This window comes from Oryza sativa, chromosome 8, assembly GCF_034140825.1.
Source record: "Oryza sativa Japonica Group chromosome 8, ASM3414082v1".
NCBI lineage: Eukaryota > Viridiplantae > Streptophyta > Magnoliopsida > Poales > Poaceae > Oryza > Oryza sativa.
Window position 1 is genome coordinate 8,069,954 of NC_089042.1, and position 9,824 is coordinate 8,079,777.

At 41.8% G+C, this 9,824-nt stretch overlaps 1 long non-coding RNA gene across 5 annotated transcripts; it reads left to right on the forward strand.

Moving 5' to 3' along the window:
• The first annotated feature begins 900 nt into the window (after positions 1 to 900).
• On the forward strand, positions 901 to 8,730 carry LOC9267128 (uncharacterized). Of its 5 annotated transcripts, XR_010734369.1 has the most exons (5): positions 901 to 1,323; positions 1,402 to 1,483; positions 2,280 to 2,398; positions 2,910 to 2,999; positions 3,568 to 3,908. It is a non-coding gene; the product is annotated as an uncharacterized lncRNA (long non-coding RNA). The 5 variants fall into 5 exon arrangements; XR_010734370.1 differs by lacking the exons at positions 2,910 to 2,999; positions 3,568 to 3,908 and adding an exon at positions 8,373 to 8,730; XR_010734368.1 differs by lacking the exon at positions 2,910 to 2,999 and having other exon boundaries at positions 3,473 to 3,908.
• Positions 8,731 to 9,824: the final 1,094 nt, after the last annotated feature.

Sequence of the window (9,824 nt, forward strand, 5' to 3'; positions counted from 1 at the left end):
GTTAAGACTAATTGGAGAGGCCTCTCCAATTAGATTTACCGATGTTGATTCATTAGAGTAAGTCATCAGGATAGTTAGCCAAATTACCTGTGAGAGATGGGGAAGATGTATAGAAAATTCGTTCACAAAATGCATATATAATTGTTGCATTGTGCCCGCTGGCCAAAGTGCATGCAGTCCCAGACATGCACGAAGACATCTTTTTTCTTTTGTTAGATCAGTTTATTGCACATCACAAACATTATACTGTAGACCCTGTGAACTTATGTATGAAACTATAAAAGCAAGTTTCTTTCAATTGAATCATTAAGGAAAAAAGAAAAAAAAAGGCTATTCGGATTATTGAATCAGTGTATCAGCACACAACACAACTGTAGTCCTGGAGCATTCTCTCCGTGCATAATTAGATAGGGAAAATATTGATTATGATGATAATCTTATCAAACACCAAAGAACATTTATATTGAATCCAGAAAAGGGAACAGAAAAATTAAATGGCACACTGCTAGTAGTAATATGGGAACTAAAAACGGACATAGATAAGAAAAGACAGAAAATGACTCCCTTCTTTCGCCACACATTGCATCATCTACTGTAGGACTAAATCAATCTAGCAAATGAATGGTGGCACATTGCACATATTTGTTTACCTAAACGCCAAAGGATCGGTGAAAGGTTTGCCACGTCATCGATTTTTATAGAAAACACCCTGAGCTCTGGTTAATTGCATTTTGGTTCCAGCTATCATGACCCGTTCGATTGCGGGCTAGGAGCGATCCAGCTATCCACGTGGCCAGCTTGGCTGCTCTTTCGGAGCCGTAGGATCGGCAAAGCAAGATTGGACGGTCCAGATCTCTAAAGTACGTCAGCACACAGAAACCCTAGCCGCACTCCCGACCCAGCCGACCACACCGTCTCCTCGCGTTTTCTCTCACGAGAGGAGAAATCAGCGAAGAAAGCGCCGCCGCTTCACCCACGTCGCCTCCTCCGCCGCCATCCCTTTTCCTCCCTCTAACTCCCTAATTCCGCCGAGCTTCTTCGCCGCAACCACCGTTCGTCGTCCAAGTTTCATCGTCTGTTAGATCCAGCGCCTCACAGGTGAGGAGGTACGCGTGCTCTCCCTCCCGGTTTGGAGCATCCGCCGCCCTTTTTCCCTTCCCCTCCCATGTAGTCATGTCCTTGCGCCAGCATGGATTTGAGCCTTGCCAGCACTCCGACCTCTTCGGCATCTCCGCCTCGACCGTGGGCTAGGTGTCATCGCAAGCTGCCGGCGCTGGTTCATCTCCGCCTGACGATCTCGACCTTCCAGTCGTCTATGGTGAGGTGAGGTCTACACTCCCTTCCCCTTCCCTCCCTTTCTGGAGTCCTAATTTTCCGCTCCATATGTTCATGCTGACGCAGGTTCTGATCGATTCCGCTGGCCATCGGTGCTTCCTCCACATCCAGACCATGACCCATCAACTCTTGGACTGATCCCATATCGGTATGCACAACGCTGCTATCCCCCTGTCCATAGCTTCCTAGCTTCCTGTACATTCAGTTTCACATGGATGATGTGGAAAGACAACCCCATCTTGCAGTTTTCACTTGCTAAATGTTGTGCTTACAGCTGTGTTTCTATTTCGAGACATAGATGCTCTTTTCCTGTCTTCACTTGGGTGGTGTTATATGTGGTCATTAGATTTCTCATCAGATTACGTAGGTTTAGCTTAATGGCAATGTACTGTGTTTATGCTATGAGCAGATGATGCGTCTCTTCAGTTTCCTCAGCTTTCTTCCATTTCCAACAAATCATATTTAAAATTTGTGAATTTATTGCCCACCATTTTTTTGGTAGAATTGACAGAGTACCAGTGCATTAATGGTGTTCATTTGGACAATCTTTAGTAATTTTGATGCATACACTATCAAGCATTATTTGTAAACCTGGCAAGTTACAATCTTGGCTTATTACCAGTTAACCAAATTGAGCCATTGAATTTGGCTAGGTACCATTCTTATACATCCAAATCTTAACTCCATATGCAATTTGAATAGAGGTTACTCTGTCAATAGATTTATAGTTCTCTGTTTGTTTTTCTATTGATTTTTCCAAAATGTTACCTCCGGTTCCTAAATATGTGACCTATTATCTTTAGCTATTTCTTTATGATACAATCTACAATATTTATGTGGTCTCTTACGCAATTACTATTATATGTGATTCGCACAAGCATTTTGGAACTTACTGATAGTGTTGGTGCCTATCCTCACATTAAAACATATATTCCTAATTTCAGGTTTGCCATTCATAATAGTAGTTGACATTAACAGCTCGATGCATTATGGCAAACAAGAGCAATTGTTTCTTTCGGATGAAAATGTGTTGTGGTACCTTTTTACAGACCTGCACAACAAGGTAATTATCTGCATTCCACAGTATGGAATAGTACACTTCCCCAGTTTTTATTTGCAAGTGCAATAGATGGATCTAGACTTCATACTATACTTTGATGCACGAGACAATTGCTTATGTTCTGTCCATGCCCTGCTTATGTTCTTCTTTCAGCAAAACAGGGGAGGTTAGTGCTTTTCTTTTCCAGCCTCAAAATTCTGAAATGAAGGATATTCAGATAGATCGTTTGTGTAAAAATAAACTAGATGGTTTTTATTGTTTTGGTGCAAACCTGTCGGCAATCGTATCTAGATCAAGCTCTATAATTATGTGTGAATCATACATATTGTAACAGCTGCAGTAGTTTAAAACTGGGTTTTTGTAGGTCACAACAATCCCAAACCCAAAAAAGGATATATCTGATATCTGTCAGAACTTTACTAGACCAAAATAACCATATTTTCATTTCATGGCATAATTTACTCATACCTTAGTTTTCTTTCAATATGGTGTTTCAATAACACATTACATCCAGTGCTCAGTCCAGAGGTTCTTTCCATGGTGTTTCAATAAGTTATTACATCAAGTGGTCACCCCAAAGGATCAATGCTTGCATTTCCCATAGGTACTTTTATGCTAGAAAAGTATCAACCTTAGTTGATTTGTATTAATGACCATGATTTATTGAATTTCTTATCAGTGTTCACATCAAGAGTATATGTTATACCTCAATTGATCATGCCTCCATATCTCTAGCTATACTGCGTGGTTCTCTTGTGCTTTGCAAATGAAGTTCTACTTCAGTATATTATGGCATGTGACATTCAATTCGTTGAAACCTCTTCTTAGTTCAAACCATTCTAGATAGGTCCTGCCATATGCTCCAATGGTTGTAGTTGGGACAGTTAATATTTCTTTCCCTCTAAAGTAATATTCTTGCTTTGATTTTTTTTTTTGCCTTGCACTGCATGTTATTGGAATTTTAGAAGATCGATCCTTTTGGATTGAATTTTTTTGTTTTCACAAATATGATTATGAAGCTTTCATTATAAGTTGACTTCATGCAATGATGTCATTAATCATTTTTTTGTTTTATAGGTTCAATGTTTTGTTCCCCTTTTCGTGAGCTGAAAATATTTCTTGAGAATACTTATGAATGCCCATCTAATATGAAATTTTTGGACATAATGTAGGGGATAGCTTTAGCAGCATCCAGTACTAGCTCATGTGCAAAATTGCTATGGATAAATGTTATGATGTGATGTTTTTATCAAGCTAAAGCACTACATTTCTTTGCAACGCAAGTTCTATTGAAGAGATCGGTTTGTACATATGTCAGACCACCTTCTAATTGCGCTTTATAACCACTTAGTTTCCCTAATATAATCCACTGTACGCATGCGCCACTTTTCTGTGGTTGCTATTTTTGCTCAAGTGTACATGATCATATAGATAGCACTCCAAACAAACCGATCAAAACAACTCATATTTGAACTTTGGTGGTATGGTTCGAATGTAATGTTGGCTATATCTACCTTCTGTTGCTTTTATTATGACAAACCTTCTAATGTCAGCACCGGCACACGCAGCGTAGCGCGTGGCTCTTTCTAGTAGATAGTATAGCGAAAGTAGTAAGCACCTCCTGCTTCATATAGAGGTTATATTGAATGGTTGGCATGCATATAACTCTGCTCACTCTTTGGCAACTGGCTAGAATACGTGCAAAACTTCAGCCACCGGATAATGGTGCAGACTCATCTGCTTGTAATGAATTGAATCACCTGCAGCTGGCATCTGGTGAATGATATGACATCTGGATTTTGGAGGCACCGTGGCACATGTATGGTGATTGGAGGCACACATGCATGATAAATCATGATGTGCAGACTCTAGAGATGAAATCATATAAGCTCGTAGAAGAGAATTAATTAAGGATATTAAATTCCATGACTCTACATCTAAGTAACTGGTGAAAGTTGGGGGAAAAACGTACGGCTGTTATTACTACTATTTAGATCAATTAGAGGAAAGCAATCGGACGAAAGCATCAGGTATTAAGTTGAAATCGAATGGCTTGATGAGGCAGGTTAGTGTAGTGCCATGCATTTGAATGGACTTAATTAGTGAGGCCATTGATTTGAGAGAAGATGATGCGTCCTCGCTGCATGCTGCAGCCAGAGGCACCTCTAACAAAGAGACGAATGGTCTCTTGCACTCTCAGCTCACAGTCAGCTGGGCCTACCTGAGAAATGGGCCTCCAAGGTGCATCAGCAGAGATCATGCTGCTTAGTATCTAATCCAACGCTTAGTAGTAGCTGATATGAATTGATTCAACGGCTTCAATTAGCTGGTGACGTGGAGGCATGAGATAGCAGCTTTGGGTCTTAACTTTAATGAAAGAAGGGATACGCGTGTGGGGGCAGCTTGGACTTGAGGCTTACACGCATGAGTGAGAAAATTGATATTGTGTCATCGTCAAAAGTGGGTTTTGTCCAAATGCCACTCCGCAAAATAGATTCGATAAAATACCACTATCGACACATGGTTACACGGTTACACGCTACAATACTACTCCCTCCTTCTAAAAGTCTAAGTCCTATTTATTTTTCACCAAGATCAAGGTGCAGTTAACTCATTCATCATGTGATAAAACCAATGAACATGCAACCAATAAGTACTGAATGACTTCTTGGGTTCCGATAAAAAATTTAATATAGCACATAGTGACTGCAAATAGGACTTAGACTTTTGAAAAAACCAAAGAATGAAATAGGATTTAGACTTTTAGAAGGAGGGAGTATCTCGGACCAAATTACCCTACTCTCATCTTCTTCCTCCCTCCATCACCATCAGCTCTCGCCGGCAGCCATCATCAGCTCTCTCCATTGGCACCACCGCCTTCAAAACGCTAACCCTAGCTTGTTGCCTTCGCGCGAGCTCTCCTCCATAGAGAACCCCAGGCCACAGGCCCCTGCGGGGACCCCTCCCATGGCTCCCCTCCCCGTGCCCCCACCCCGGCCATTGCTGCCGTCGCCTCCACCTCCGCGGCGGCAGGAGGTGGGGGCGGCGGTGAGGCTAACTACGAGGTTTCCGATGACTACCGCGCCAAGTGGGAGCGCCACGAGCGCGCTGTGTAGGAGCTGCTCCAGCGCTGCCGCGCCTTCACCATGGCCGTGCGCACCAACGACTCCGCCGTGCGGGCGCGCCTCCACCGCCTGGAAAAACGGGAGCGGCTGGGACGACAGGTTGGCACGAAAGATGGAGACTGCCAACGTCGGTGTTGGCGGCGCGGATGGCGTGGAGCGCAACCACGGGGTCATCGGGTGGGGGCGGGGAGGAAGGGGAGCGCAGGTGGAGGCCGATGAGGCGAGCACGGCAGAGGCGAGCTGGCGGGGCATCCGTCCTCATGTCCTTGTCAGAGGTGGAAGAAGGTAGCAGCAAGAGGGGCATTTTTGTCCGTTCAGATATTATAGCGTGTAGTCTTCGATTGAAAGTGACATCCTATCTTACTATAAAGTTATAACCCACTTACTCCTAAAGTTTAATATGCAAAGATGCCATATCATCATCTACTAACAAGTTGACAAATCATCATCTACTAATAATCAATACATTTAATATCATGCAAACATGCTATATTATCTATAATTTAAAATTTATTATATTTTAGAGCTTTTAAAATGAAAGCATGTTAAATCATCATCCCACATAATTCACATAATATTTCAATATATATCTTCATTATTTTTTAAATTTTAAATATCTTATGTACCTATGTAAGTTCATCCTCACTTGGTTAATGTTATTTCTCTCTTATCTAATTAAGCCATATCACATCAATTGATTTTAGTGCATATGTAAGTTTACGTTGTTTAGCTATCTTACACATTATTTTTACTTATTGTTATCATACTGAAGTCCCACAGCAACGCACGAGATTTTACCTAGTTTTAATGAAGCCCACTCCCAGTTTGGCATTTGAGCAAAACCCGTTTTCGAAGATGGCAGAATATCAATTTTCTCCGCATGAGCAGATCCAAGGCCCGATGACCCTGGACAGCCACTACTGCTTACACGTCGAAAATATTTTATACATGTATTTGCCTAGGTTCCAAAAGATTTCAAAATCGATCTGCTATACTGCTTACACGTCGAAGGAAATTTCAATGGAAAAATTCTAAATTGTACGTACTTTGAATTTTATTAGAACTTTTAAAACTATATGGTCCAGCCATTACGTACGTACTCTTGGTAAAAATGTTTGCCTGTGCTGCTGATTCTTTCCATTTTCCGTTGGTGAGGGGGCGAGGGGGAAGAGAGGAAGTTTTCTTGGAATGGAGATTATGGGCAACGAGTTTGGTTGTAAATGGGCCGATCTTTAATGGCTCTCATGGTCCATATACACTGTGACTTCGGTTATATGGGGGTGTTTAGGTTAGGGGTGTAAAGTTTTGGTGCGTCACATCGGATATTATTTATGGTGTCGGGCACTAATAAAAAAATTAATTACAGAATCCGTTAGTAAACTGCGAGACGAATTTATTAAGCCTAATTAATTCGTCATTAGCAAATGTTTACTGTAGCACCACATGCTAAATCTTGGAGCAATTAGGTTTAAAAGATTCGTCTCGTAAATTAGTCACAATATGTATAATTAGTTTTTTTAGCATATATTTAATACTTTATACGTTTGTTCAAATGTTCGATGTGACATGGTGTAATTTTTTTACAGGGATCTAAACAGGCCCTAAGACATTTTTGGTTTTGAATAAATTCATGCATAAATCCGTGCATATGTTTTACATATGTATCCAAATTAATAAGGATATTAGTGATGCTAGACAAATAATGGAGATGCCAAAACGTGTGGAACGAAAAGAGTAACAATTAGTGCGGTGGAGGAGCTATGGATGTCCGACGTTATCCACTAGGATTTAAATCTTGTCATATATGGTTATATGCATCTTTTAATTGATATATAGTCATATAGCCTTGCTAAACAAAAAAAATATAAACTCGTTCACCATGCTTTAAATAAACTTAATAGAGCCATCCACATTGAAGGTGTCCTACTGTCCTTACGACGTTCACAATGCACACGATGTTTTATTATAGATGAAGAAAATAATGTTTCATTCATCCACTTTAAACCAAGATGAAATCATATCTTTCTATATAGTTCGTATCCACTACGGGCATTTACTCCTATAAGACAAGACATGCAAAAACCTACATTATCAACAAATTTAAACTATTAGATCATATTAGTACAAAGATAATAATCGTTGGACCAAGAAGCTACTTATTCATCCTATTCAATTATTTATGAGTTATCCATTCACCTCCATTTGCTCCACCTCACAGTCACATATAGCACTGTTATATATTTTGTGCATAACACCATGTGTTCCAAATACAACTCAAATTAGCGTTCAATATGTGTGTTTTATTTTATAATGCATGATAAGATGGCTTATAATTATTAGATATCGTTACCTGAATCTATTTTCAGAAAAAAAGTTGAGTGAAGTAGAGAGATACAAATTATCTAACTATAACGATACACATATTGTATATGAAAATATTATTCATATATTATAATAATACACAATGACGCTTGGACAAAGAAAACATAAATTGTATTGTAATAACATAAGGCATATATAAATCTACATTATCGTATATTTTATATATACATAGAGTTACACCTAACTATTTAAAACTAGAGTTAAGTCCGATTTACCCCCCTAAACTCGTACGAAAGTACGCTTTACCCCCCTAAACTATGATACCAGATATAATACCCCCTTGAACTATTCAATAGGGACACTTAACCCCCCCTCGCGACTAATTTCGGCTGGTTTTACCCCTTTCGTCTGACGTGGAACACCCATGTGGTAAATGATGTGGCAGTTACATAAAAATATCTCTCCCCCTCTCTCTCTCCCTCTCCCTCGTGAAAAATTCCCCACCCAAACCCCTAACCCTAGCGGCGCAGGTGGAGCTGGGCGGCGCGGCGGCGTGGTGAAGGGTGACGCAGGCGAGGCGGTGCAGCACGAGCGGCGGGGTGCTGCGCAGGCACGACGCTCGCATGACGGCACGAGACACGGGCGGCGGTGTGGCACAAGCACAACGGCGAGGCACACGTGCACAAGCGCAGCGGCAAGACACACGCAGTGGCGAGGCAAGAAGAACTCCTCAAAAGTGAAGACAAGGATATGTTTACTGGTTGAAAATGTTGACTGAAGCATATGTTCCCTTGTGCTTTCCAAATAGCCTCTTGATCCTCTTGATTGATTTATACTAACTGCGCACACACTTTATTGCACAAAACATGACTATCACAAATTGAGAAACATGCTGGTTCAGATAGCCTTCATGACATATATCGGTACTGATTACATGCAGTGATTACATGCTAGCACACTACATATACAGGAAGATCACAGCTTAACATACAACCCCAGAATTACAAATACACATGCTACTAATGCATACAGAAGCACACATCTTCCCTTCTCCGATATATTATTTTTAGCAACTAGATTAGTATTTCCAGCATCCTTTTGCTTCCCTCATTGCTTCCATCTGTTCCTTGTGCAGTTGTGCCTAGCAACATTGGCCTCCAGCTGCACCTTTGCTGCTTTGCATCAGTGACATGCTTGAGCTCTGTGGCATACCTGTGCGCCGTCCCGTGCTCGCGCCTTGCTGCCGTGCGAGCGTTGCGCTGCTGCGCGTGTGCCTCGCCGCTGCGCTTGTGCGCGTGTCGGCGTGTGCCTCGCCGCCGCGCGTGTCTCGCTCCGCCGTGCGAGCGTCGTGCCTGCGCAGCGCCGCACCGCTCGCGCCGCACAGCCTCGCTTACGTCGTCCTTCACCACGCCCCAGCGCCGCCCTCTTCACCACGCCGCCGTGCCGCCCAGCTCCACCTGCGCCGCTAGGGTTAGGGGTTTGGGTGAGGAATTTTTCACGGGGGAGAGGGAGAGAGTAGAATTTAGACTATTTAAGGATATTTTTATGTAACTGCCACATCATTTGCCACATGGATGTGCCACATCGGATAAAGGAGGTAAAACCAGCTGAAATTGGTCGCGGGGGGTTAAGTGTCCGGATTGAATAGTTGAAGGGGGTATTATGTCTGGTATCATAGTTTAGAGGGGTAAAGCGTACTTTCGCAAGAGTTTAGGGGGTAAAACGGACTTAACCCTTAAAACTATGATTTTGTTTAAACATAAAGCTACAAAACCCAAGGCAAAGATGCGGGGTGCCAACTGGTTAAGAATTAAGAAACCGCCTAGTCGCGGCCCATGGAGGAATAGGATGTTAAGTCTATTTTACCAAGTCATGCATAGAAATCACATGAAATTAAGAACTATAAGAAGCCAGGTTCCTCATTTGCTCTCCCAGTCCCATTTCTATTTACTACGTAACATCAAGCAACGCAAAAACAGCTT